Source organism: Hemicordylus capensis, chromosome 2, assembly GCF_027244095.1.
Source record: "Hemicordylus capensis ecotype Gifberg chromosome 2, rHemCap1.1.pri, whole genome shotgun sequence".
Taxonomy (NCBI): domain Eukaryota; kingdom Metazoa; phylum Chordata; class Lepidosauria; order Squamata; family Cordylidae; genus Hemicordylus; species Hemicordylus capensis.
In genome coordinates, this window is record NC_069658.1 from 65,929,301 (window position 1) to 65,955,426 (window position 26,126).

General features: G+C 43.3%; 1 protein-coding gene across 6 annotated transcripts in view; it reads left to right on the forward strand.

Moving 5' to 3' along the window:
• The window catches only part of LOC128342786 (zinc finger BED domain-containing protein 4-like), a 41,032-nt gene that overhangs the window by 2,457 nt on the left and 12,449 nt on the right, over window positions 1-26,126 (forward strand). For 4 of the 6 annotated variants that reach the window (XM_053290688.1, XM_053290690.1, XM_053290687.1 and 1 more), the window contains one exon: window positions 20,094-20,170. The exons of the other annotated variants lie outside the window; for them this stretch is intronic. The gene's annotated coding sequence lies outside the window, so the exon portion shown is untranslated. The remainder of the gene's footprint in view (window positions 1-20,093; window positions 20,171-26,126) is intronic. 6 annotated transcript variants of the gene reach the window in all.

A 26,126-nucleotide genomic window follows, 5' to 3' on the forward strand; every position in this document is an offset into this window, starting at 1 on the left:
GAGAATCAAAGCTATCTTTGTTGGTCCTCTTTTTCTTACTGGAAATCGATGCACACTGGTTTTTACTGCTGGAAATTTCTCTTCCATTCGTGTAGCTTATTTCTCAAGCAACTGAATAACTGGGGTAGAGATGTATGAAATGTTTTGCGCTTGAAACAGGCTGTTTCAAGTCTTCCGAGCAAGAAACAAAATGCCCTTCAAATGAAGGGCCTGTTTTGAGCTCAAAACAAAATGACCCCATTTTGAGTTTTCCATGTGCCATTTTGGAGGGCTCTCTTTCTGGAGATATCTGGTCTACTGATTGAGGTTGGTGGGTGGACCAGTTCTCTGCTCAGGACTAGCGTGTTGGCTCACCTTGGAGGGCAGTCTACCCACTGCGCGAGATGGGTTGACCAGGCCTCTGCCCCTGACTTAGTGGATCAATGACAATTGGTAGACCAGCTCTGCCTGGAAAAACAGTCCTCCAAAATAGCAATTGAAACATTTCAAGTTTGTTTCATTGGAACAGCCAGCTTGGCTGCTGTTTAAATGAAATGTTTTGAGCATTTTGCATTTTGTTTCAAGATTGAAACAAAACACAAAGTCCTTTTTGTGCATATCCCTAAATGGGTGTGACATAAGTTTACAAAAAATAGTTCAAGGAAATGATAATGTTGAGCTATTCTAAGCTTGGCTAAGAATTCTTGCTTTCTGGAGCTGTACTGGTAAAACAGTTCAGTGTATATCCCTACAAAATACTAGTGATAGTTATTTGTGTGTTTGAGGTTTTCAGGATTGGGACATCCTTCCTGTACCTATTTATCAATTTTTTATTTTTTTCTCTTGAGACAAGTAAAGTGCCCTCTAAATTTTTAAACAGGTTTCTTCCTCTTAAATCAAAATAGGGTCAGGAGGAAGAAACCCCAGTCAGCAAAAAAGTGATGCTTTTTTCAGCATCTTCTGTGTTTCATCCTATCAAAAGAATGTTTTTTGACCACTTTATTTCTAGATGTCAGCAAGATACATATGGTTCCTGAGCATATGTTACTGTATTGGAAGATGAGACAAATGCATAGTCCATCACCCAACAGATATCCATTACTCTCTAACACTGATTCTGCATGCTATTGTAAGCAGTGCAATTTTATGCATGTTTACATCAAATTTTGTTAATGGGGTTTAGTCCCATAAAGTTCATATAGGATTGTAACCTAAAAAGAGCTCTGATATCCAACACATCTTGTCCAAATTTGGACGTAAGCACTGGTCTGCTCTCTGTAGTCTGCAGGGTTGGGAGCACTGGCTGCTGCATTTCCTCCTTTGATTGATAGACAGCCGCAGCAGCTGATCAGGATGGAGAGAGGGAAGAGCTTCCTTCCCTCAACTCTGGTCCCAGGGAAGACTGCCTCCATCACTGAATTCAGACATAATGAATGTAGCTGCAAACCAGAGGCCTGATCAGCGAACCTTACTTCAAACTGAGTGTTCAAATTGGAGTTTGTTGAGTGAACCTTCGGGTTGAGTTAGGGTCCGAACTGCAGTTTCCCACATTTGGATGTTCAGGTTTGGGGACCTCTGGCTGCTCTGCCTCAGGTTCCCCATTATGTCCTAATCCGGCCCTAGTCTCAAGGGCAGTGCACTACCATCTTAATAGTTCTAACTGCCATAGTTTCTGCCAATGAAATCTGAGAATGTTTGTTTCTTGAAAATTCTGAATATTCTTTTCTACCCAGAGTTGGGGGGGTTTTTAAAGTAAGAACTCATGTTTGTTAAATCTGTTCCTATCTGTAGTATAGTTATGGCCATAATTATCTATAACCATAAGGCTTTATCTATGACCACTGACCACACAAACCACAACAGATGTACTGGTCTTTTAACGATACTCAGGTTCTCAGGGTGAGGGGAGGAATGACATTATCCCACATACTACTGTGGCAGCAATCTGCTTCTGTCTCTTAGGAAATAAGCTTTTGAGGTTAAGGTAACTAACCTGGAGAGAGAGATTGGTGAGACCTTCAAGGTTGTGGTTCAGGCATCTGACTCATGCTGACAGCTCATCACCTGTGACACAGAATTGGGATCTTGGAGTGGTTCTGAATAAGATGAAAACTTCCCCATTTGGTTGGAACAGATATTCTCTTGTACCAAGGATATACCTCTGACAGTGTGTATGTAAGAGAGGGTGTTGAATAATTGGGAATATACAGATGTGTTTGTGACAGGTATGATGACCACATAGTGACTTGCTTGTCTGGTATGAAGACTGGAAACATATTGCATACTGTGTAAATAGTACAGGGGAGAACTCAGCAGCAGTCATGGTACATATTAGCATCAGTGATGCAGAGAAGGTTAGTTGTGCAATCCTGGAAGAAAATCTTTTAGGTAAAGTGTTGGAGTTCAGGACCTCTAAGGTGGCATTCTTAGAAATGCAACCTTTTCCACATGCAAGCCTACCTACTGGTTGAGCTGGCGGTAATGTGTGGATAAGATGGTGATCACGGGAAGAAGGGTTCAGATTAGTTAGGCACTTGGGAACACTTTTGAATAGTTTTAAATCTGTACAAAAAGTATGGGCTCCGCTTAAACTACAATGGACCCAGACTACTGGCAGTTTGTATTAAAAAAAATAAAAATTGCAGAGTAACTTTTAAATTGACTTCTGGAAGAAAGCATCTCGTTCCGGGTAACTCTTCCCTAAGCATTGATGGAGTAAGTGTTCTGGGTCTTCTAAATGGGGATAAGGCAGAACTTGGCGATGAGTATTTATAAAGATATGACGAGAGTTGTGGGGTATTGATCATGAAGTGCTTGCCCTCACAGTTATTGCACTTCCATTTTCACATAAGCACTGCTGTAACGGTGAGCAGCAAGGTCAAAGAGGTGAGTGACTGTGCCATGGCAGGTCTTCCTACCCACTTTTGGCACTTTAACTGTGAATAGCACTTATTAATGTCTGAATTGGGCTTGGGAGTTGTAGTCTTTCCAGCACTAATAACCCACAGGAGAAGCACTAAAAAATACTCGTTACCAGCCCTCCATATGTCTGGCACACTATAATGATTCCATGCAAAGGGGCAGGGAAGAGAAAGAGACAGTGTTCCTTCTAAGGAGCATGCGCTCACAAGTTTTTTGATGTCCGCTCAGTTAATTTTAGATCCCGCTCAGGTTGAATCAGGAAGGCCCCTCTCTGCATGCATGTGCGCACACACTGCCTTGATACTGCTGCCCAGAACAAAACTCATTCTGCATTCAGATGAAAAAATTAGAGAGAACACTGGATAGAAATGCTTCTATTCTGCTCCGGCAGCTGGTGCCACAAGCAATGTTTCACTTACCATTTTGTCTGAACTCATTAAAAAGATCATTAACTCAATGCATTTTTTAAAAAGTCAACAATGAAGATTGTGAGGGGATGGCAATGCTGCCTGTCCCCCTCTGTTTCACCATTCATACTAATTGTAAGTCACGCATTTTGTGTGGGAATATTTGGAGGGTATGATAGGGTAAAGGATAATTGGGTTAGAGCAGGCGTGCACAACTCAAATGAGCTGGTGGGCCAAAACTGACCGTGACATGGCTCATGGGGGCCGAGGTCAATTTTTAGGGTGCTGATTATTAAAGTAGCACTTAATATCAATTAATTAAATTAAATTAAAGTGAAATTAAAATGAATTTTATCAAAATTTAACTTTTGAAGTTCTGGCAGACCAAGATTAAATTAAAATAAAATAAAATAAATTGAATTAAAATTCTAATAAAATAAATACAGTGCAATCTGTACAAATTACATAAAAATAAAATGCATTCTTCTTCCTTTCCACCTCTGCCAAAATGGGGCAGTCTTGGCTTGAGAGAGAAAATGGGGCAGTCTTGGTGTGAGTGAGAGAGAGAGAGAATGAATCGAGCAGTCTTGGAGGGAGAGAGAGAGAATGAATCGAGCAGTCTTGGTGAGAGAGAAAGAATGAATCGAGTAGTCTTGGAGAGAGGGAGAGAGAATGGAGCAGTCTTGGTGAGAGAGAGAGAGAATATGAATGAATGGAGCAGACTTAGTGAGAGAGAGAGAGAGTCCATTCCCCATTGTTCCGGAGGTCCCTGTCCTTCCGCCACTGACAGCTTTCCCTCCCCATCCCTCGGCAACGTTTTCTCTCCCCACCGGGCTCCCTCCATCCCTGCCATTTTCACCCGCCCCCTCTGCCAGGGCATGCCGCTGCTGCCGCTAGACTCCCTCATGGGGCCACTGTCCGCCGCCTCCTTCCTCATCACCGCCGCCATTTGTCTCGCTGCCGCCTCCCCACAAATTCCAGCTGCCGTGCGGCCGAGGAGATGGCTGTGGGGGTGCGTGTGTCTTTTCCTAACCTCCCCCAAGGCGGCGGCACACGGCGTCAGAATTCAGAGCGACTATTTGGCCCGGTGTCACTTTCCAACTGCGAGGCACACCTGCGCAGTTAAGAGACTTAACTGCGCAGGCGTGCCTCGCAGTTGGGAAGCGATGCTGGGCCAAATAGCAGGCCCGAGAGTCGCTCTGATTTCTGCCGCTTTGGGTCGCTGCCATGGGGGAGGGTAAGGAAGAACACTCGCACCCCCGTAGCCATCTCCTCAGCCGCGCAGCAGCCAGAAGGGGGGGGTGTTTTAAGCAGCAGGGGGAGCCCTGGGGGCCAGGGAAAAAGGCCTTGCGGGCTGCACGCTGTGTAGGCCTGGGTCAGAGTGAGAGACATGCTTTGCAATGGTACTTTGGTTTCTTTGGAACAGATAAAACAAAAAAATTCAGATTTTAATCTTATTTGGTTGTAATTATGTTCTTTTTTTCTTCTTCTCAACAAAATACCCAAGAAGCCAAAAGACAACTTTTGAAAGTTTGAAAATTTAATATTGGATATTTCTATACCAAATAAAGAGCTAATATCCAAATGTTCTGCTGGAGTATAAAATACCCCCATTGGAAGAATTAAAATTGGTTTGGGGAAATGATTTACAAACTGTCATTGATGAAGGGAATTAGAATAGTATTTGGCTTTCTCAAGCTATATTTCCATCCTCTGCTCAAATTAGGAGAAATTATCTTAAAATAATTTATAGATGGAATATGATGCCTGTGAAATTGGGCATATATTACTAAAATAGACTGTGCTCTGCTGGAACAACTGTAATGAGAAGGACACATATTTTCATCTTTGATGGATGTGCCCAAGGAAAAGATCTTTTTGGGGCTTGGTATTTACAGAAATGGATAAAATCATTACTCGGGAAATTAAAATAGATTCTCAGCTAGCATTGTTCGGAGTATTTACTGAAGATAACAAAGTAATAAAATCCAAAGAGTTGATAGTGGCCAGAATGGTGATAAATAAAAACTGGAAGCCTGGAATAGTAGACAAGATGAATAGTATAATAAGCTTTGGTTTGTAGCTATGACTGAGAAATTAACCCATTTGCTGCATCATGGTTTTAATAAAATGGTAAAGAATGGGACAATCAAAACCATATAAGTTTTTAGCCTACTTTCCAGCAGGCTTATGAGATCACCCGGCTTTCTTTCTCTCTCTCTCTCTCTTTGTGTGTGTCTGTGTCTGTGTCTGTGTCTGTGTCTGTGTGTGTCTGTGAGTCCCATCCCCACCACCACCAACTTCGAAATGCTTGGACCAATATGAACCAAATTGGGTACAGCTGTAGGGACCCATACAGTTGCAGTGAATGACACACAGGGACACCTCAGTGGCATAGTTTGTGATGATGTCATCCACACCAATTCAAGATGGCAGACGCTTAAGCTTCAGAGATGCAAGTGGGCTAACTTGTGAACCGCTTAACTGATTTGAACCACATTTGCTACAGCTGTAGGGACACCTCAGTGGCGTAGATTGTGACGATGTAATCCAACCCCATTCAAGATGGCAGACACAAACATTTGAGGTGCAAGTGCACTAACTTGTGGACAGTTCAACCAATTTGAACCAAATTTGGTACAGTAGTAGTGGGTGACACACAGACACACCTCAATGGTATAGTTTGTAATGATGTCATCTGCCCTGATCCAAGATGGTGGACACATGAGCATTTGAGGCATAAGAGATGTAACTTGTGGACCTTGATTTGAACCAAATTTAGTCCAGTTGTAGAGACAGTGAAAAAAAAGTAGGCTGATTAGTTATTACCAGAACAACATGTTTGCACTTTGGCAAGATATAATATATTTTATTAATCATAGAAATTATGGTACAGTCTTGCCTGCTTGTTGTATTCAGATTTAGAAAGGTCTTTGATTTTCATAAAATGATTAGATCAGGGATTCTCAAACTTGGGTCCTCAGGTGTTATTGGACTTCAACTCCCATAATCCCCAGCCTCAGTGGCCTTTGGTTGGGGATTATGGGAGTTGAAGTCCAATAACACCTGAGGACCCAAGTTTGAGAATCACTGGATTAGATTCTTCTAGGTCATCATACATATAGATGTATTGGTAACATCTATGTTAATAATTAAGATCTGATTTTTAGGAAGCTAAATTGTATGAGATATTACATAATAGTATGTACTATGTGATTTGTGATACAGGTGGACCATTGTATCTGTGAGTGTTCCATTGGGGGGTTCACTCCAACTTCCTTCTGAGTCGGAAAAGGGTCTAGCTGAGGCTTTTCTGTGCTTTTCCCCTCCTCTTTGCAGGCTGTTTGTTATCTTGAGCTCACTCTAATTGTGTGTTTAGGAACATAGGAAGCTGCCATACACTGAGTCAGACCATTGGTCCATCTAGCTCAGTATTGTTTTCTCAGACTGGCAGCGGCTTCTCCAAGGCTGCAGGCAGGAATCTCTCTCAGCCCTATCTTGAAGAAGCCAGGGTGGGAACTTGCAACCTAGATGCTCTTCTCAGAGCAGTTCCATCCCCTGAGGGGAATATCGTACAGTGCTCACACTTCTAGTCTCCCTTTCATATGCAACCAGGGCGGACCCTGCTTAGCTAAGGGGACAAATCATGCTTGCTACCACAAAACCAGCTCTCCTCTCCTTTTTATCATCTGTTTGATCATCTACACCTGGCCAAACCTCTCGATTGGGGGGGGTGGAGTGAAACACACACATATTGGGCTTTTGATCTGTTGGCCTTTACTAGAGTGGGCTGCAGCCAGAGGTGCAGCCTGCCTGTAGGCAGCTGCCAAAGCTGCCTTTGGTGCCCGCCTTTGGAGATACTGACTGTGAGGGGCCAGGACCCGAGAGATGGTTTAGATCTTCCTGTTCTGGATGGACCACATCACACCGGTTCTAAAAGAACTGTACTAGCTGCCAATATGATTCTGGGTGAAATACAAAATGCTGGTTGTTACACATAAAGTCCTTAACAGTTTGGTTCCAGGCTGAGAGAGCTCCTCCTTTGTCATAATCCCTGCCACCTGTTATGATCTTCTGGAGAGGTCAGGTTACAGTTGCCACCAGCTCGTTCAGTGGCGATCCAGGACCGGGCTTTCTCTCTGTGGCTGCCCAAGGGCTTTGGAATAAGCTTCCTGTTGAAATAAGAGCATCTCCTTCTCTGTTTTCAGGAAGAAGCTCAATACCCTCCTGTTCTCACAGGCTTTTAATTAGAATTAATTTTAATAATTTTAAAAACTTGTTTTAATAACTTTATTCTATTGTTTTTGTCATGTATTTTAATTTGTGACTTTTACATATTTTAAATTTTGTATACCACCCAGATATATATGTGTGTGTATCGCTAGCAGGTGGTATAAAAGTATGATAAATAAAAATAATAATAATACTGCGGATACTAAAACCGAGAATTCCTATGGGATCACAGGGTTTAGATTCCCGGAGGCCCAAAAATCTTCCCCTAAATACTGAAAAACTGGTTAAAAACTCAGCATGCTCTATCCTGTTTCATGGACCTCCAGCAGTCCACCAATGCCCCCACCCCCCCCGACTGAATTTTGCCACCATTTTTCGTGGAAAGGTTTCTAACTGAACGAGCCACAAAATGGCTCCCATGCTCAAATATGGCAGCTGGAAATGACCTCCAAGGTGTTTTCCGGCCACTCTGACCCACGGATACATGAATTCAAACCGCCCCATAGGGATGTGCATGCTGGCAGTCTGAGAATCTGTTCTGTTTTTTATAATCCATTAAAATAGAAAGTTAATTTTTAAGGTATTTTATAATGTAAAAAAGCAATATTCATGTCTGTTAAACCAAAAGACAAGTTAATTGACCACAGGCAATGATTTAACTCCCTTTATAACATAAAAATGTAATTCAACATTATCAGAGGTTTGCGGGGGGAGTTGCATATTGTGAAAACCAGCTGAACCCCAGCTGATCATGACATTTCCCTAGTTAAGGGTCTGAGGTTGTTTATGATGTGTACAAGTTTGTTTTAGTATAGTTTTCAATTTGTGGTTTTTTGTGTGTTTCAGATCCTCAGAGCCACTTAAATATTGTTGAGATTGTTGTTCATTGATTAACAATGGAAGGCACTTCCCACCCTCAAGTTTGTGGAGCGAAAGTAGCAAGATATGACAATAACTACTCGCTTTGTATCATCTGTCAGAGAAAGACATTGGTATCATCTGTCAGAAATGAGGCACTGGTGAAGAAGCCTGTTGCTATATCTGATGAAAAATTACTGAGCTTTATCAGGGAGCATGCTCAATATGGAGACAAAATTTTTCCTGAGATTAATAGGCACCTCAGTGATGTCACATGGCAAGATCTTCAAGCAAAAGGATGTTTGTGGCATAGAAAATGTGATCAAGAGACTGTTCATACCAAAATGCTCAAACGTGCCAAAGTATGATGTGAAAAAAATAAAATAAAATACCGAGGAAGACCCAATACCGTCAAGCAGTACCTTATCTCAATCATCACCTTACAAAAGGGAATTGTATTTCTTTTGTGAGAATGGACTGGGTTACAAGAACCCTTTGCATTTAGTTGCTACAGAAAATGCTGGTCAGTCACTTAAAGATGCAGTTGAAAGAAGTGGGAATGAGAAACTTCTTGTCAAGCTTTGTACATCCATTGATCCTCAAGATGCAGATACTGTTGACTATTGACATTAAATACCACAAATGGTGCTGGGCAACACATATAACAAATGTCAGTCGTTCAGTACTCAACCCACAAAAACCAAGCAAGGTGAATGAGGCGGTAGCTGAAATTGAATTCCTTTGCCTGCTTGAGAATACATTGTTAGATGGAAATATAGTCACCATGGCTCATCTTAAAGAGGCATACATAGGAATCCTTATGGCAAATAATGTGGACAGTCATCCCAGCTGTAAAAAAACCCCAATTTTTACAGCATGATATACCAAGTGTAGAATTCCATAAACCATAATGAATGAATGAATCAGAATATTTTTCTATCGAAATTATAAGAGATGCTATAATTCAGTTAGCAGAAGATCGCAACACTGATGGAAATGATGACATGAAAATACTCTATGCTGCTGCTAAGATTTTACTAAAACTATTACCAAAGCAGAGAGATGGGTATTTTCTAGTTCACTTACAGAAGTTATAGATCGGAACGTTCCAAGTGAATTGTATAGCTTCTTCCGTTGGGTTCTAAAGGGACCAAACACAAGCCTCTCCATAGGGAAAAAAAGGCACTGCAGTCAACCATCATGCCATGAGTTAAGCTCAGACTATAGTGTCTTTGTTTGTTTCTGTCCAGACCTGGGTCCAAAATAAGAAACCACAGACTTTAAGGACCACCCATGAAATGCCAGCAACTTCAAGAAAAATCAAAACATTGAAGCAATAACTGCCACTCTCCACAGCTTTATAAAGTCATTTACTGAGTTTACTAAGAAAAGTGATAATCTCTTCAACGTGGTCACAAAGGCAGTCATGCCTGAGAAAGTCAAAGAAGATACCTGTAAGCAAAGTGAAATTGGTAGGAAACTACTTGCACGTGTTGTATCTTGAGCATATTAAACCAGAAAAAAATGAGGAAAAGTAAGCTGCAGGCTTTTAAGAACACTGGGGGAAAACAAAAAGTGATCCCTGGAGGTAGTACAACTGAGCTGAAAGAAGACAGAAACCTTTTTGCTCAAATGTTATTGGTGACAAAATCTAGATCAGAAATAAACCTTGAAGACTCTGTAGGGTACAAACTCTTGATTGTACCAAGGTCTGTGTTTGCTGCTGATGGTACAATGCTGAAATGCCCCCCCCCCACCCCAAAAGCAGTCTGATGGCTATTCTGGAAAAATTACCCACTGGGGAAGGCACATTGCCTGATGATGAGGATGCAGAGCCACTAGCCATGGGCAAAAGAAAAAAACAGAAGCCATTTATAGTGAGCCTAATCAGTCAGCTGGATTTGAGGTGGGACTTGTAGATGGGATGGCAGAACTCCAGTCACTCTGGGCAGTATAAAAAACCTGTGGTCAGCTTTCTGAACATTGTACAGACTATTTTCTATCAAAAAACATAAACTATGATGAACTTCATGTGGTCTTTGATTGCTATGACATTGGTATGTCACTCAAGACAGCAACATGTGAAAGAAGACAAGGGCAACAACCAATGATAGCTTACCACATCACGTGGCCTCTTTCACATGTGAAAACAAAGATGGAATTAACACATTACTTATTAAAGATGGTACTTGAAAAAGCACATACAAATGGTAAAAATGTGGTAGTGGCATGCAGTGGTCCCTCTAATGTTTTTCATCTCTGTGCGGAATGAATTTTGTTCTGGGCAGCAGTATCAAGGCAGTGTGCGTGCACGTGCATTCAGAATGGGGCCTTCCTGATTCAAACTCATCTAAAATGAACTGAGCAGACATCCAAAAACTTGTGAGCGTGCACATGTGTGCATGCCTTGGAACAGTAGTGGCATGGGGATGTGAATGCAGAGCTACACATAGAGATATGAGCCATCTTCAAAATAATCAGGAAGAAGCAGATACAAAGCTTTTGTTTCTTGCTACTGATGCAACAAACAAGGGGGCTTCCAGAATTAACATTCACTCACCAGACACTGATGTTTTTGTGCTAGTTCTTCAGTACCCAGAATTATGTACTGACACGAATTGTTTTACTGGAAAAGGAGAGTTGGACCGCACTATTCCTCTACTGCCCATATATGAAGCTCTTGGATCCACCAAGGTTTTTGCTTTGCCTGGCTTACATGCTATCAGTGGTGCAGACAATACTGGAGGTTTTGCAGGGAAAGGCAAACTAAGTTTCTGGAAAGCTTTCAAGAATGCTAATGATCGTATTATAAGTAAATCCTGGGGAAGGATTTACTCCCCAGTGATGGTACCTTTGCCTGCCTTTGAGGAATTTATACGTCAGGTTTACTTGCCTCATACACAGATCTCACAGGTTGATAGGTTAAGGTGGTGGATGTTCACCTAGAAACAAGCCCAATCTGAGAGCCTTCCACCTACAAGAGATGTATTACACCACGCAATACTATGAGCACACCATCAGGCAATCATTTGGAATAATAATGTGATCATGAAGCGTGTAATCCCATCACCTGAAAAATATGGTTGGAAAATGGAAGGGGATGCCTGGATACCAATAATGACTGATCAGCTCCCACTTCCAAAGGCTTTACTTCAATTGGTGAGGTGTGTATGCACTATCTCCAGATGCCAAGGAGGAAGATGCAGCTGTTGTAAAGCAAGGTTGATCTGCTGCAACATGTTCTTGTGCATCTCAAAATACACAGAACCAAGAGGATGCTTGTGACAACATGATGGAGAATGAAGATCCAGAGGAAGAGGAACTAGAGGAAGAAGATGATGAGGATCTCTAGGAAGAAGCAAATTAATACACAGAATGTCGTGTGCCAAAGTGCAAAAAAACTTAAAAAAATTAATTATGAACATTTTTCATATGCTGTAATATTACTTGAGTGAAGGTAGTTCATTTTTGCCACACACAAAAAACCACCCCCAAAAACACCTTATGCAAAACTTGTAGTAAAAGTCATTTATGCCAGATGTTTATTATTTATCTTTAATTATTCACTAACAAATTTCACAGATCAGCACAACAGTCAGAGCAGATTCTCAAGCTGCCAACATGGTTTTTCTTTTTTTTTGAGGTATTTTGAAGAGAACTGTGTAGGTGGTTTGCTTTCATCACAAAAATCCCATGGCATTGTGTATGCTCCCATATTATTATCTTTGGATTATGTCAGAGTTACAACACTATAATGTGTGCTGGGTGGGTTTATTCTTCCCTTTTTAATGAGGATTGCTTGATTAATCTCACCTGCCCCCAGTTTGCAAAAGGATGCCTCCCAAGCCTTGTGTTTTTTTAAAAAAACTTTTCCATGAATTCCTCTTTCCCCATTTTGAGCAGGGACATTTCCATTATATTTTAGGCAGAGCAGATGAATGGTTTGGGTTTAATGACTGGTAGATATTCCAGGGCTTACAAAGGTGGAATACAGTTTTTATACCTCAGCTTAACTGTACAGGAACCATCATGCCTATATAGTAATGGAATTTGCTGCTACAGGATGCAATGATAGCCATAGATTTAGATTATTTACTTCTTATATTTGTACACCACCCCAAGCATATGTCTATGGGCAGTTTACAAGAAGATAAAACAAATTAAAAAATCAAAGCATTAAAACAGTTTAGAAAACAATTCTAGTTAAAAAGCTTGGGTGTATATATGTGTCATCCAATCTGACTTTTAAAAACTGTCAGGGAGGCTCTTATTTCAGTAGGGAGTGTCTGGACAGCAACAGAGGAGAGCTGGTCTTGTGGTAGCAAACATGACTTGTCCCCCTAGCTAAGCAGGGTCCACCCTGGTTGCATTTGAATGGGAGACCACCTGTGAGCACTGTAAGATATTCCCCTTAGGGGATGGAACTGCTCTGGGAAGAGCAGAAGGTTTCAAGTTCCCTCTCTGGCTTCTCCAAGATAGGGCTGAGAGAGATTCCTGCCTTCAGCTTTGGAGAAGCCGCTGCCAGTCTGTGAAGACATTACTGAACTAAATAGACCAATGGTCTGAATCGGTATACGGTCTGTCCCTCAGTAGCCACCAGACAAACTGGTGGCAACTGCAGACAGATCTCTCTGGATGATCTCAATGGGTGACAGGGCTCATAGTGAAGGAGATTTTAAGGCTCTGCACACGATCTGTGTGGAGAGCCAAAATGGGGTCTTCAGGGAGAACGAGTTTGACTCATTCTCCCCACAGACGATCAGGCAGCACGCTCTGGGCAGCTGGATTGGCCGCCCAGACAATTACCAGCTCTGTCATGGAGCTGGGTGGGGTGGTGGGGCTTGGGGGCCTTCGGACCCCTGGAAATTCCATAAGGCCCTGTGTGAATGTGTGGTGCCTTGTGGGGAGCCCCCCCCCTTGTTAAGAGGCTACTCGTGAGCCACACCACGGCCACACAAATCTTTTAACCTGTTTTTCGGGTGTTCTCATGCCCAAAACCCGGGTTACCGTATTTTACGGACTATAAGACGCATTTTTTCACTTGAAAAATAGCCACCAAAATTCAGGTGCGTCTTTTACTCGCAAGCCTGCCCGAGGGGGGGGGGAGTATCCCCCAGCAAACAATGCTAAACGATGCTATTAACTCTGTGCAGCCTGGGGACTGCTGCTCCAGCTCACCCTCCGCCGCTAGGCCTGTGGACTCCCCGATCGTGCAATTACATCACCACCAGCAACACCATTGTTTTCAGCTTTCTGTTTTACTTTCTGCAAGCATATTCAGCTGAAGAAAGTGTAAAGAATTAAGAAAGCCGAAGTGGTAGCCGCTCCCTCCTCTGGTATGTGCATACTGATGAGAACCGGAGCGCTGGAAAACGAAAGAGGGTGGTGTTTTTTTTTAAAATAGAGTCAGAAGCAGGTTGAAGAGAAAACAAGGAGTGGAGTACCAACAATTGAAAGAGGACTTATCTGAGGCGAGGAGAACAAACTGAAGCAAGGCTGAAAGTCCTTTCCTGGAGCTAGCAGGAGTGAAGAAAGTGAAAAGAATTAAGAAAGCAGAGCTCCCTCATCTGGTATGTGCATACTGGTGAGGAGCGGAGAGCTGGGAAACGAAAGAGGTGTTGTTGTTTTTTAATAGAGTCAGAAGCAGGTTGAAGAGAAAACAAGGAGTGGAGTAGCAGCAATTGAAAGAGGACTTATCTGAGGCAAGAAGAAAGGCTGAGAGTCCTTTCCTGGCGCTACCGGTAGCAGGACTTTTCGGTACAGTTGATAACAGTTTAATATGTTAAAACCCTGAAAAACTGGATTAAAATTAAGGTGCGTCCTATAGTCTGTAGCGTCTTATAGTCCGTAAAATACGGTAAGCAGTGAGCTTCATAAGTGGACTTGCTACCAAGCCACTACAGGGAGCCACGCGGCTCCCGTTGCTGCACACGAGCAGCAGGAACTGGGCTGGGCTCCCTTAGCCCGGTTCCTGCTGCTCGTGAGAATAGCCTAGTTTAAGACAGTGAGGCTATTCTCACGAGCAGCAGGAACTGGGCTAAGGGAGCCCAGCCCAGTTCCTGCTGCTTGTGTGCAGCAACGGGAGCCGCATGGCTCCCTGTAGTGGCTTGGTAGCAAGCTGCTACCAACACCCTGGTCCTAAGCTGTTGAAGGTTATAACTAGCATCTTGTACTTTACCCAGAAACATGTTGATAGCCAGTGTACTTTTAATATAGGAGTAGTGTGGTCTCTTCAAGATGATGAATTTTCACATTCAGAAATAGCAAGCCACTGAGTATCAGTTGCTGGGGAGAAACAACTGGAGCAGGCTATTGCATTCAAACCAGTACTGTGTTTGACGGTTTCCTAGAAGATTCTGGGCAACCACTTTGGGAAAACTGGATGCTAGATTAGTTCGACCTTTGGGATCCAGCTGGGTTTTCCTTATGTGCATGTAGACTTTATAATAGTACAGTTTGTTTTTTGTAGGGATAAAGGTAGAAGGAATGAGTATGGGTTATGAGCTGCAAGAGTATTTCAGTACTGTTATGCGCAACGGCTGTTGCCTAAATACAAATCTTTGTTGCCAAAATAGCTGTAACTTGACTCTGCTATGGAACATTTAGTTATCACCCACAGTGTGCTAGGCACTGCAGAGAACCTAAAAATGGTGCAGTCCCTGCTGTACATATTTAGATGGAACATTAAATGGATAGAGGTTTGAGATTGAATAAAGGTAAGGATAAGGAACGTGAGAGGTGAGTGGCAATGGAGGTGTAGTAAAATGAGGCTAGGAGAGGTTCAGGAAATTACATATATAAAAGGTAAGCAATTCTAATATGCTTAGCCATTTAACATAAGAAATGGCATTGTCCTTTACTGCAATAAAGGTTTGTTTGAACATAACTGTCTAATTACATTATGGCTGCCCATTGTTTCAGAAGGAAAGTCCTCAAATATTGCTGAGATTTCCGTTTGATTATTGTGAATAGGTTATCACTATAATTTTGTTATACTTTAGCCATTGTGGCCAATAGCATGGGAGATACAACTCCCTGGTAACTATAACTCATGCCCTCATCAACTCTCAGTTGGACTATTGCAATGCGTTCTACCTGGGGTTGCCTTTGAAGACGACTAGGAAGCTTCAGCTGGCTCAAAATGTCACAGTCCAGCTGCTTATGGGCAGCAGAAAATATGATCATGTTTCACCTTTTGTTGAGGTTGCTACATTGGCTGCCAGTTTGCTTCCTGGTCCAATTCAAAGTGCTGGTTATCACCTATAAAGCCCTTCAGGACCGCCTCTCCCGTCCAACTTCGACCCACCCTGTGAGGTCATCTCAGGTGGGCCTTCTCAGAGTTCCAGGCCAGGGGAGGTACGTGGAGCCCGGACCTGTGGGATGGCCTTATCTGTTGCAGTACCCTCCTTACGGAACACCTTGCCTTCTGAGATTCATAATGCCCCCTTCTTTCTGTCCTTTAAGAAGCTTTTGAAAACTTATTTATTTTGCCAGGCTTTTAGTTGGGGGGGGGGGTTTCTTCTCCTTGTCTCCGTTGTTTTAATTTATGTAAACTGCCTTGAGTCTAAAGAAGTCAGGCAGTCAATAAATTTGCTAAATAAAAATAAATATCTGCAAGAGGGCTGAAGTTGAGCAGCCCTGGCCTAAGGCAATAGTCAGTATCTAGTTGTTATGCTGTAACTTGAAAAATAAACCTTATTTATCCTCTTGGGAAAGTACTTGTCTCTTGATTATATTTGCTGTTCTGGGGTACTCTGATGTGGTACTCTCCTGTCCAGTGGTGATATTATGTTGGCAAATTTGTTGATTGTTATATGAATGAATAGTCAGCTATTCACTCTGCTATCCAGACCTGATCTGAAAGTTTTGCACACTTGTTGTTGTTGCTAGTCATTCTGTGCTCACTCTACAGATAGCTGCCTCTTCCCCCCTTGGCTAGTAGAGCTGGTTGCAGAAAGGAAAGGATTGTCCTAGCATTTGAGTAATTCTTCCAGCTTCCAGGTCTAAACATTCTTATGGAAAACCTGAGTTTGTGTGCCAGCAAAGGACATACAGCTAGGTGTTAAAGGGACATGGCATGGTAGCAACATGCAGACCAAGATGAAGCTTTAAATTTAAGAAAAGTTGTATATGGGCTTTAGCAGACTCCCAGTCTCCAACTGGTTTTATAGGATTTAGGAAATCCAAGGTAACATATTGCATTCAAATTTGTGATGCTGCAGTACAAGACATTTATACAGATATGCTTCTTATTTGTAGCCTTTTGGGATGATAAACTATAATTATATTTGGCCATATGCACTGTTCTGCTTAATCTTGAGGTGTACATTTGTGTTTATTAGACAAAGTAAATAACTTGTATGATATCCTTCTGTGATATTTTATTCTGATTCTCTCATATTTTTGTGACCTAAAATAATACATATATAAAAATAATTGAGACCGTCATGTTCCCCAAAATGCTCTGCTTCATGGCTCCAGCTTTCCATACGCTATGTGATACAGTTCAGGTAAAGGGATTGTGGTCTCTGCCAACACAGGCCTACTGTAAAGTTGGAGGGGATCAGCCAATGGCAGTGAGAGGAGAGGCAGGAAGACTGTTAAGAAGCTGAGGAAGAAATTTTAAGGAAGAACAAAAGTACAACTTTTCCTGCTGATAGACTCTAAACAGCTGAAGTACTTAATTCAGTAACTGTAATCTTTTGTATCCAAAGAAAAGAGCTGCCAAATAACATCAAAGAAGTAATGGTACAGGTGATGTGGAGGGCAAGTTGGACTCATTATGATAATGTATTTAAAGATGGCATAAACTTTGATGTATTGTGATTCAAAACATATTCAGTAGAAACCCATTCTATGATGATTAAATCTCATAATTATGTCAAGTTATTTTGGTGAATAAAATATAAATTTATCAAAATTTCCAATTTTGTCAGATACTTAATCATTGCTATAAATGTCATCTAACTTCCAAAAAGTAGTGTTGTTTTGCTTTGATCTTTTTGGCTGGTATGTATGTGTGTGTGTTAATTGCATTTAGTATTCCAGAAATTATAAGCTCATAAATCAGACTGAATATAGTGATATTTATGAATTCCTAAGAAGTCTCATGATTTTGGAATCTGTTTATAAAAAACAGCATTCATTTTGTCGTGTTGTTTCTTTATAATCTTGAGTAGTTAAAGATTCTGGCTCCCCCTAATGGAGATATATGATGGATTCTTTAAGCATAGCTGAAGATAGCCGGAGATGTGAGAGGAAGACAATATGAAGTTAGTTCAGATGCACGCCCATGTTGCTGTGTAAAATGGTTGTATGTTAGAAGTCAGTTGCAGAACTGTATTTCACAGCTGTATGTAGAAGCTACACATGCTCCTATGCAGAACGAACAGCCTGCTTCTACAGGTCTAATGCCAAAGAACTAACTTTACAAAAGAAATTTTAAAAAATATCTGTCCAATATGTCATGTGACTTGCAGGGATCAAGTATGTGTCCCAAGTCCCCTCCAGATCCTTATGTCGAACTCCCTGAAGACTGCTAGTCCTATTCATCACCTGACCTGGCTCTTAGCTAGTTAATTCCCTTTTCTTTCAGTAAACTTGTGTAATGAGAATGTTAATGTAGTACAAACAGTGGCTGATGGAGGGAAAACTACTTGAGTACTGAGATAATTTTAAAGATGCCTAGGATACACAATTAGGCCTAGTCTGTGCATGCAGCAGGATGAGACAGAAGAGTTCTGAGGAGGGACAATGGACTTCCCCACTTCAGACTGTAGGAGGGAGAATGACATTTTTTCAATGTATGTTACATGAAAGACTTTGCAAATAGAAACTTGGCACAACAGGGAATGAGCTGGGCTAGAACTTCTTCCTCTGATGTGCAGCTTTTACATGCAGGAGTTCTTACATGGTGGAACATTCGAAACTTGTGCCGCTACCTGTAGTCTGAAATGGTAGAGGCCACTCTACCACTTCAGGATTCTTACCATCTCATTCAGATCTATGTGTAGATCAGGCCTTGGACAAATGCACTAACAGATACAGTAATTATCAACAGGTTCCAATTCATATGGGGAACTATTTGCATTATGGCAAACAGTTCCCCATATGCAAATCCAGCCCTCTAATGTTCAGAGGGAGGGGGTACACTGTTCCCTCCCCACCCACCTCCTTTGGTGTTGAACAGCTTGCCTTTCCTGAAATTGGTCCAATGGAAGAATGTATCTTTATCCCTTACCTGTTAAGTTCTTGGACCAACAACAATTATTCATCCTTTGAAAAGCACACATAAGCACACGCACACACACAACCACCCCAAAACTGCTTGCAGAAAAGTACAGAAAGATCTCTCAGGTGTCTGTTTAGTACGCTCTATGCCCCAATAAGCTCTGTTAGGCAACTCTTCTGATTCCCAAGAGTATTTGGGTTACCTCCCCACCTAATCATGCAGCCAACAATGGCAAAGATAACATCTCTTGACTCGGAAAACAGTGGGCCCCACAGTGCACACAGTTTGCCCTGTATTTTTAAAAAGGAATTCTAGAAAGTGTGCACAATGGAAGGGAAGTGTTTTGTAGTTCATAATTCTTAATGATTCTGCAAATTTTGCAGTTAAATGGGCAGTGATAATTCTTGCTTGTTAGCAAGTGTCCTGTACAAGAAGTCTGAAGCCGGAGCCCCCAGGCTTAGCTCACCCAGCAGTAAGTGAGCTCACCTGATGTATTTGCCATAAAGATGAGGGGTGTAGGTCTGATCCTTTCCTGTCTGTTTCTTTTCTGTTTCTGTGAATTGACACTTGAGACTCCAGGGATCCAGCATTTGCTGTGAGATCTTGAAGGAGTCAACAGGCATGTTGATAAAGGTGATCTGGTTGAGATAGTATACCTGGTCTTCAAGAAAACATTTGACAGATTTCCCCACCAAAGGCTCTTGAGTAAACTTAGCAGTCATGGGATAAGGGGACAGGTTTATGTGTGGACCAGTAACTGGCTGAAGGACAGGAAACAGAGGGTAGGAATAAATTGACATTTTCACAATGGAGGGAAGAAGTAGGGTCCCCCAGAAATCTGTACAGGGACTGGTGCCCTTTAACTTGTTCATAACTGATCTGTCATGCCCCCGTCCTCAGATAGCGCAGAGGAAGGGGAAGCTGGCAGTCTGCCAGCAGCTGCAGGAGAACCTGAAGGGCAGAGCCCAGCTGTCAGCCCACAGCAGATACCTAAGGCAGGTCCAGTCAAAGCTTCAGGACAACAGGGGCCATCAGAGGTAGCAGAGACAGGGAATGGAGAGCAGAACACTGAGGCATCTTTGCATCCTCACGAGAGGAGACTGATTAGATGCAGACAACAGGTGGAAGAACTCGGGAGAAGCAGACGGCTGCTTTACAAACCAAATAAATCCTGAATCTCTGTCAGCTGGCTGAAGGCGGAGAACAATTAAGTCCGGCTATAAATCAAGCCCGAAGGCAGCAGCTAAATGCTGGAAGCCCTGCTCATGTTGGCCTCTAGAGACCCAGGCTTTTGCCTGCTGCTACTCTGCTAACCTGACCGAGTCCTGGCAGCTGCCCTAGCTGGAACGCCTTGCAGTCCTTTTGCTCTGGAACCGTGCTATCTGGTGAGCGGACTGTGTTTGCGGGGGAGACTGTCTGAACCTGATACTTCCAGTAAAGTGTTCTCTTGTGTTTTCTTGCAGACTGGAAAGAACTTTAAGGAGCTGCCTGCGACCTTGACTTGGACACCGGATGGACAGGCTCTGACATGATCTATAAGGTGGGGTAAGCAGCGAAGTGGCCAGATTGCAGATGACACTAAACTATTTATTTAGGGTAGTGAAATCCTCAACAGATTGTGAGGAGCTCCAAACGAGCTCTCCAAACTGGAGGAGTAGGTGACAAAATGACAAATGTGGTTCAGTGTAAGCAAGTGTAAAGTGATGCATATTGGGGCAAAAAACCATAACTCCCCATATACGGTGACAGGATTTGAGCTATCAGTGACTGACCTGGAGAGAGATCTTGGGGTTGTTGTGGACAGCTCTTTGAAAGTGTCAATTTTGTGCATGGCAGCAGTTAAAAAGGCAAATTCCATGCTAGGGATCATTAGGAAAGGTATTGAAAATAAAAATGCTAATATTATAATGCCCTTATGCAAATCTATGGTGTGGCCTCATTTGGAGTACTGAGTACAGTTCTGGTCACCATATCTTGAGAAGGACATTGTAGAACTGGAAAAGGTACAGAAGAGGGCAACCAAGATGATCCAGGGGCCTAGAGCACCTTATGAGGCAAGTCTACAGCATTTGGGGCTCTTTACCTTGGAAAAGAGACAGCTAAGGGGAAACATGATGGAGGTATATAAAATTATGCATGGAGTAGAGAGAGTGGAGAGAGACAAAATTTTCACCCTCTTTCAGAACACCAGAACCAGGGGTCATTCCATGAAACTGAAGGATGGAAAATATAGGACCGACAAGAGGAAGTACTTTTTCACACAGTGCATAATTAATCTATGGAATTCTTTGCTATGAGATGTGGTGATAACCACTAATTTTGATGGGTTTAAAAGGGGTTTGGACAAATTCCTGGAGGACAAGTCTATCAATGGTTAGGGATGTGCACAAACTGGTTCAGCGCTCCTTTTCTGGAGCGCCGAACTGGTTCAAAATGCCAGCGTTTGAGTGAAGGGAGTGTGCCCTTACCTGCCCCGCCACCTCCCCCCACACTGCCCACTGACACTCTCCCCAAATGTGTTTGTGGGGGCTGCAGTGTACCTTCCTTCAGCCCTAGTCAGCATCATACCGGAAGTGGCCAATGTTTGTTCACATCCCTATCAATGGTTACTAGTCTGCTCATTGTAGACCACCTCCAGCCTCAGAGGCATGATGCCTCTCAATACCAGTTGTGAGGGAGCAACAGCAAGAGATAGGCATGCTCACCTCTTGCCTGTGGGCTTCCCAGAGGCATCTGGTGGGCCACTGCGTGAAACAGGATGGTGGGCTAGATAGGCCTTGAGCCTGATCCAGCAGGGCTGTTCTTATGTCTCTTCTACTAATAAATTGATTGTGGCATTCAGGTTGCTGTGAGTACCCTGCTAAGAGATTTAGCTAAAGCCCTTGTAGTGATAGCCAGGCTAGAGGGAGCACTAGGCCTCAATTAGAGTAACTGCTTGTACGGCGGGCCTCTACAAATAAGAAAGCCCAGGATAATCAAATCCCTGTGACCAATCCAGAGGGAGAGGGTGGGTTTACTGGACAATAGCCTATAGAGAAGTAGGGGATGGGTGTGTTATAGTTCAGTTCTTCCCCGGAGGCCTCTGAAGGAGGTCTGATCAGCAACTACTGCAGGATAAAGGGAGTCCAACAGCCTTGGGCTGGGAATCAACTGGGAGTTCCTTATCTTGAAGGATAGGGACCAGTTTAGCTGGATGCATCAGGGAATTTATTTTTGTTTAAGTGCTTGGATCTGACTGCATGGTTCTTGTAGTTCCTGGAGAAGGGTTTTACTTGATTGAAGCAGCGGTTGTTGACATCTCTATGGTTTTCCTTATCCAATTATTAATAAATCCCTGTTAAAGTGTTGCTCCTTGCTGTGGTTTGCCCCAGTCACACGCATCCAAAGGCCTAAGAATGCTCAAGCCTTTCTTGTAGGGAGCGTTGTTGGGTTTTGGGGTTTGTTTGTTTTTTGTTTTGCTTTATTCTCTCAGAATGTTCCCTTGGAAGGGCGAATCTGTTCATATTAAATAGTTGATGGTGGTAGCTTACCCGGGACTCCTCACAGCTAGAGGAGGGTGACTTTTTTTATCCCACTCCACTCTTGATACATGTACAGTCATTCATACAAAAACAGCCCTTTAGTCTTTTTACATCCCCAGGATGCTGAAATTGAGGTAAACATGCATTCCTAGGGTCCCCGCATCAGTATATGATCTATCGATGAATCCTTAGCATTTTCAGATGGGATATGGGCTAGCTCCAGTGTTCCTTCTAAGGCATGCACACGTGCATGTGCTCACACATTTTTTGATGTCCGCTCAGTGGATTTTAGATCCCGCTCAGGTTGAATCAGAAAGGCCCCACTCTGAATGCAAGTGCGCACACATTTCCTTGATACTGCTGCCCAGAATAAAACTCATTCCGTGCACAGATGAAAAAAATTAGAACACTGGCTAGCTCATTTCAATAAGCATTTTTATTTTTTATTTTTTGAGAAAGAGAGAGTTTTTGGTTCTGTTTCTTATCAAGAAGACTGTCATGGCATTCATCTAGTGAATTTGCATGAAGTAAAATAAAGACAGCCCTTCAACAAAATGAGTATAATTTGTCTCCCAAGTTAGAGTGGGAGGAGGCCACATTGCCAATCTCTCTCTCCTACTCAGATCTAAGAAAAATCTACCCATGTTCACAGCCTTCATAATTTTTAACTTAGCATTGGTATTCCCTTGGAGCACTCTAGCAAATGGTCCCTTCACTCTAAATATGTGTTTGCTGGAACAAATAAAGTTCTCAGTGATGATTCTGCCTTGTGTTGCTGGATCTCAAACTGGAGAGAGAACCTGCAGCATAAAAAGTGATGAGGAAGTTAGAGACGATGTTGTAATTGGACAACTTGCACTCATTTTGGCCTTTCAGCTTTGAGACAGAGAAAAGGTATGGACAAAGTTTGTTGCCAGGAAGGGAGCATGCCTCCATCTGGACCACATAGCAGAGTCGTGTAAACCTGTGCAGGTGCAAGCAAGCTGGAGAGGCAAAAGCACTCAATAGAAACCTTTAATTCTTAAGATGAAAATTTCCATATGGAGCAAGCAGGGGCCTTAGAAGAAAGACAAACCTTGACAGCCACACCCTAAAATGTTATCATTGCAAGCTCTGCATAAGTTGATTTGATCATTGAGGTCTGGAGAGGTCCATCTCCAGTTGCTGCTAGTTCAGCTGGTGGCCACACAGGGATTGGCCTTCTCAGCTGCTGTCTCGATATTGTAGAATGCGCTCCCTACTGAAAGATGACCCTCTCCATCTGACAATTTTTAAAAAACATTTGAAAACCCACCTCTTCACCCAAGCTTTTCCAGCTTTTTATTTTATTTTTAGGTTTTAATCTGTTTTTGTCTCTTAAATTGTTTAAATCATTTTAAGTGTTGTGTATATTTTAAACTTGTTTTATGTTATTGTTAACCGCCCAGAGACAAAAGTTTGGAGCGGTGTACAAATTTGATAAATAAATAAAATAAAGGTAAATAAATCATCTGGCTTACTAGTGTCCTTCTGTCAGGCTCTCCGTCTGAATCCCCCCCGTTCATGCATCTCTTCCTGTCTCCCTAATGGAAATTCCTAATTATTGTCTCTGTTCTTTGAACCTTCTTGCCTTTGCAGGCTACCACAAGGAGTCCCAGAAGGAGGGGGAACTCTTTAAATAGTCTTTGCTTTTAGACATTTGTGTGGCTTCCTACATGGGACCATGGTGACGTAGAATGCCCTGTACAGCTCTGAAGCTCATTTGGCTGAGTGCCCATGTGGGCAAACCCTCTTCCCTTCTTAAGCAGAATCACTGGACTACTTTCTTACTGTTTCTTACTGTATGTCTTGCTAAATAAAAACATATCTACCTTCACTGGACTGCTGAGTCTCAATGCTGAGCTAAAGTCATTATTGGTGATATGATTCTTTCTAGGGGCTTCTTGCAGAGAAACTCATAGGACTGCCCTAGACATCCTTCGAATTTAAACTGGAAGTCACTATCCTTAGGCTGTTCTTTGTGTGGGCTTGCTATGGGCTAACCTCTATATCTGATTGCCTGGCAATCCCCTGGACCCAAATTACTGAAACTTGGATGGAACTAGGGATGTGCACGAACCGGTCCAGAGGCCATCTTGGAGGCCTCCGGACCGGTCCGGCGGTCCGGCACCAAGGTGGGGTCTACCTTTAAGGGCGGGGGGGTAGAACTTCCCCCTCCCGCCGCTCTTCCCCCTCCGGCGCTGTAGTTTGAAATGAAGTTTTTGGGGCGGCAGCGTTCCTCGCTGCCGCCCCTGCCCCCGCCCCCGTCGTCGCCTGGAACTCTCCGTAATACCAACACGCATGCGTGTGTGGCGGCGCGCGCGCCTGTCGCTGCCGTGTGCGCGCCGCCATGCGCACATGCGTGTTGGTATTACGGAGAGTTCCAGGCGATGACGGGGGCAGGGGCGGCAGCGAGGAACGCTGCCGCCCCAAAAACTTCATTTCAAACTACAGCGCCGGAGGGGGAAGAGCGGCGGGAGGGGGAAGTTCTACCCCCCCCGCCCTTAAAGGTAGACACCCCCTCGGTGCTGGTCCGGACCATGCACATCCCTAGATGGAACCACTGAAGCTGGACTGTTCCCTGTGTTGGCTTGCTACAGGCTTTACCACTTGGAATCCCACTGTTCCCCCAGCTGGCTATTAGCATGAGAAGTGCTATAGGCCTTGGAATTTGGTGCCAAGCTGGTACCCTGCTGTCTCCTTGCCTGCTGTTCTGGCAGCATCTCTGTAGATGGAGCCCTTCAGATCTCCCTGATGAGATCCACCCCACTGGCTTCACTCACAAGATGGCAGACTAAGGGACAGATACAAAAGCTGCTCTTTTCTCTCGTGCACTCATTTCTACCCACACTCCATTGCCTAGCCCAAGGGTTCCCACCAGTGGTACTCCAGATGTTGCCGAATGGCAACTCCCATCAACATCAGCCACAATAAATTGTAGCCAGGGGTGATGGGTTTAGCAACAACTGAAGTATCACCAGTTGGGAACCCCTAGCCCTAGCCTAACCAACCGCTAGCTTATTCAGGTCTCTGCCTTCTCCTTTGCTTCTTCTTTCTGTCTCCCTCCCTGCCTTCTCTCCTGGTATTACCAAGTTTGCCAAATACCACATTTTCACACTGTGCCTCTGCTTTGTACAACAATACACTTTATTTCTGATTTTCAAAAGTCCTGCTTCTGTGTCCATTTGCTCCTCTAGGGTACCCCAACACATCTTGCCCATCTATACTGTGATTCTTTTGTTGCTCAGATTTGCAAATCTGGTTCTGAGTAATTACCCCATTCCCCCCCCCCCCCCAAATCCCAGTTGTGCATATATGTAGAATACACAGTTGTGAGCAAGCATGAAAGTAATGTTCCCATCACTCTTCCTGTTCGGTTCCTCCCTGAGCATTTATACCCTCTTCTTGCATTTGCTACTGCAAGTTTTGGTTTCCACAGCAGGTACATGCAGAGGTGCTCTTACCTCTGAACTTTGGAGCCAAAGTCCAGGGCCTCCACACACTCCTGCAGGCCCCCAAATCCTCATTAGTCTGTTCTGGGTGGTGTGGTTTGTGCCCGCAAGAACCTGTGTGTTAAATAACAATGCTTAGCTTGCAGCAGGGAGGCCTCCAAAGGCCTTTAGGTCCAGGCTCCAAAATTACCTAGGTGCACCTCTGGGTGCATGGAGAGACCAGAGAAGGACCACAATGAAACAGGAGTGCATAACTTTGGGTATCTGGGTCTTTTTTTTTTTGACTACAGCTCCCATCATCCCCAGCCACAGTGGCCAATAGTCAGGTATGATGGAAGTTGGAGGCTAATATCTGCAGGAGGGCAAAAGTTGTGCAGTACTGCATTGGAAGAAGACGTGACTTTCTCCTTTCTCACTGTCTTCCATTCTGCGCATTGAGTAACCAACTGAAGGGAGAGATGAGCTTGCGACTTCCAATAGCAGGGCTGTTCCATGGCTACTAAGA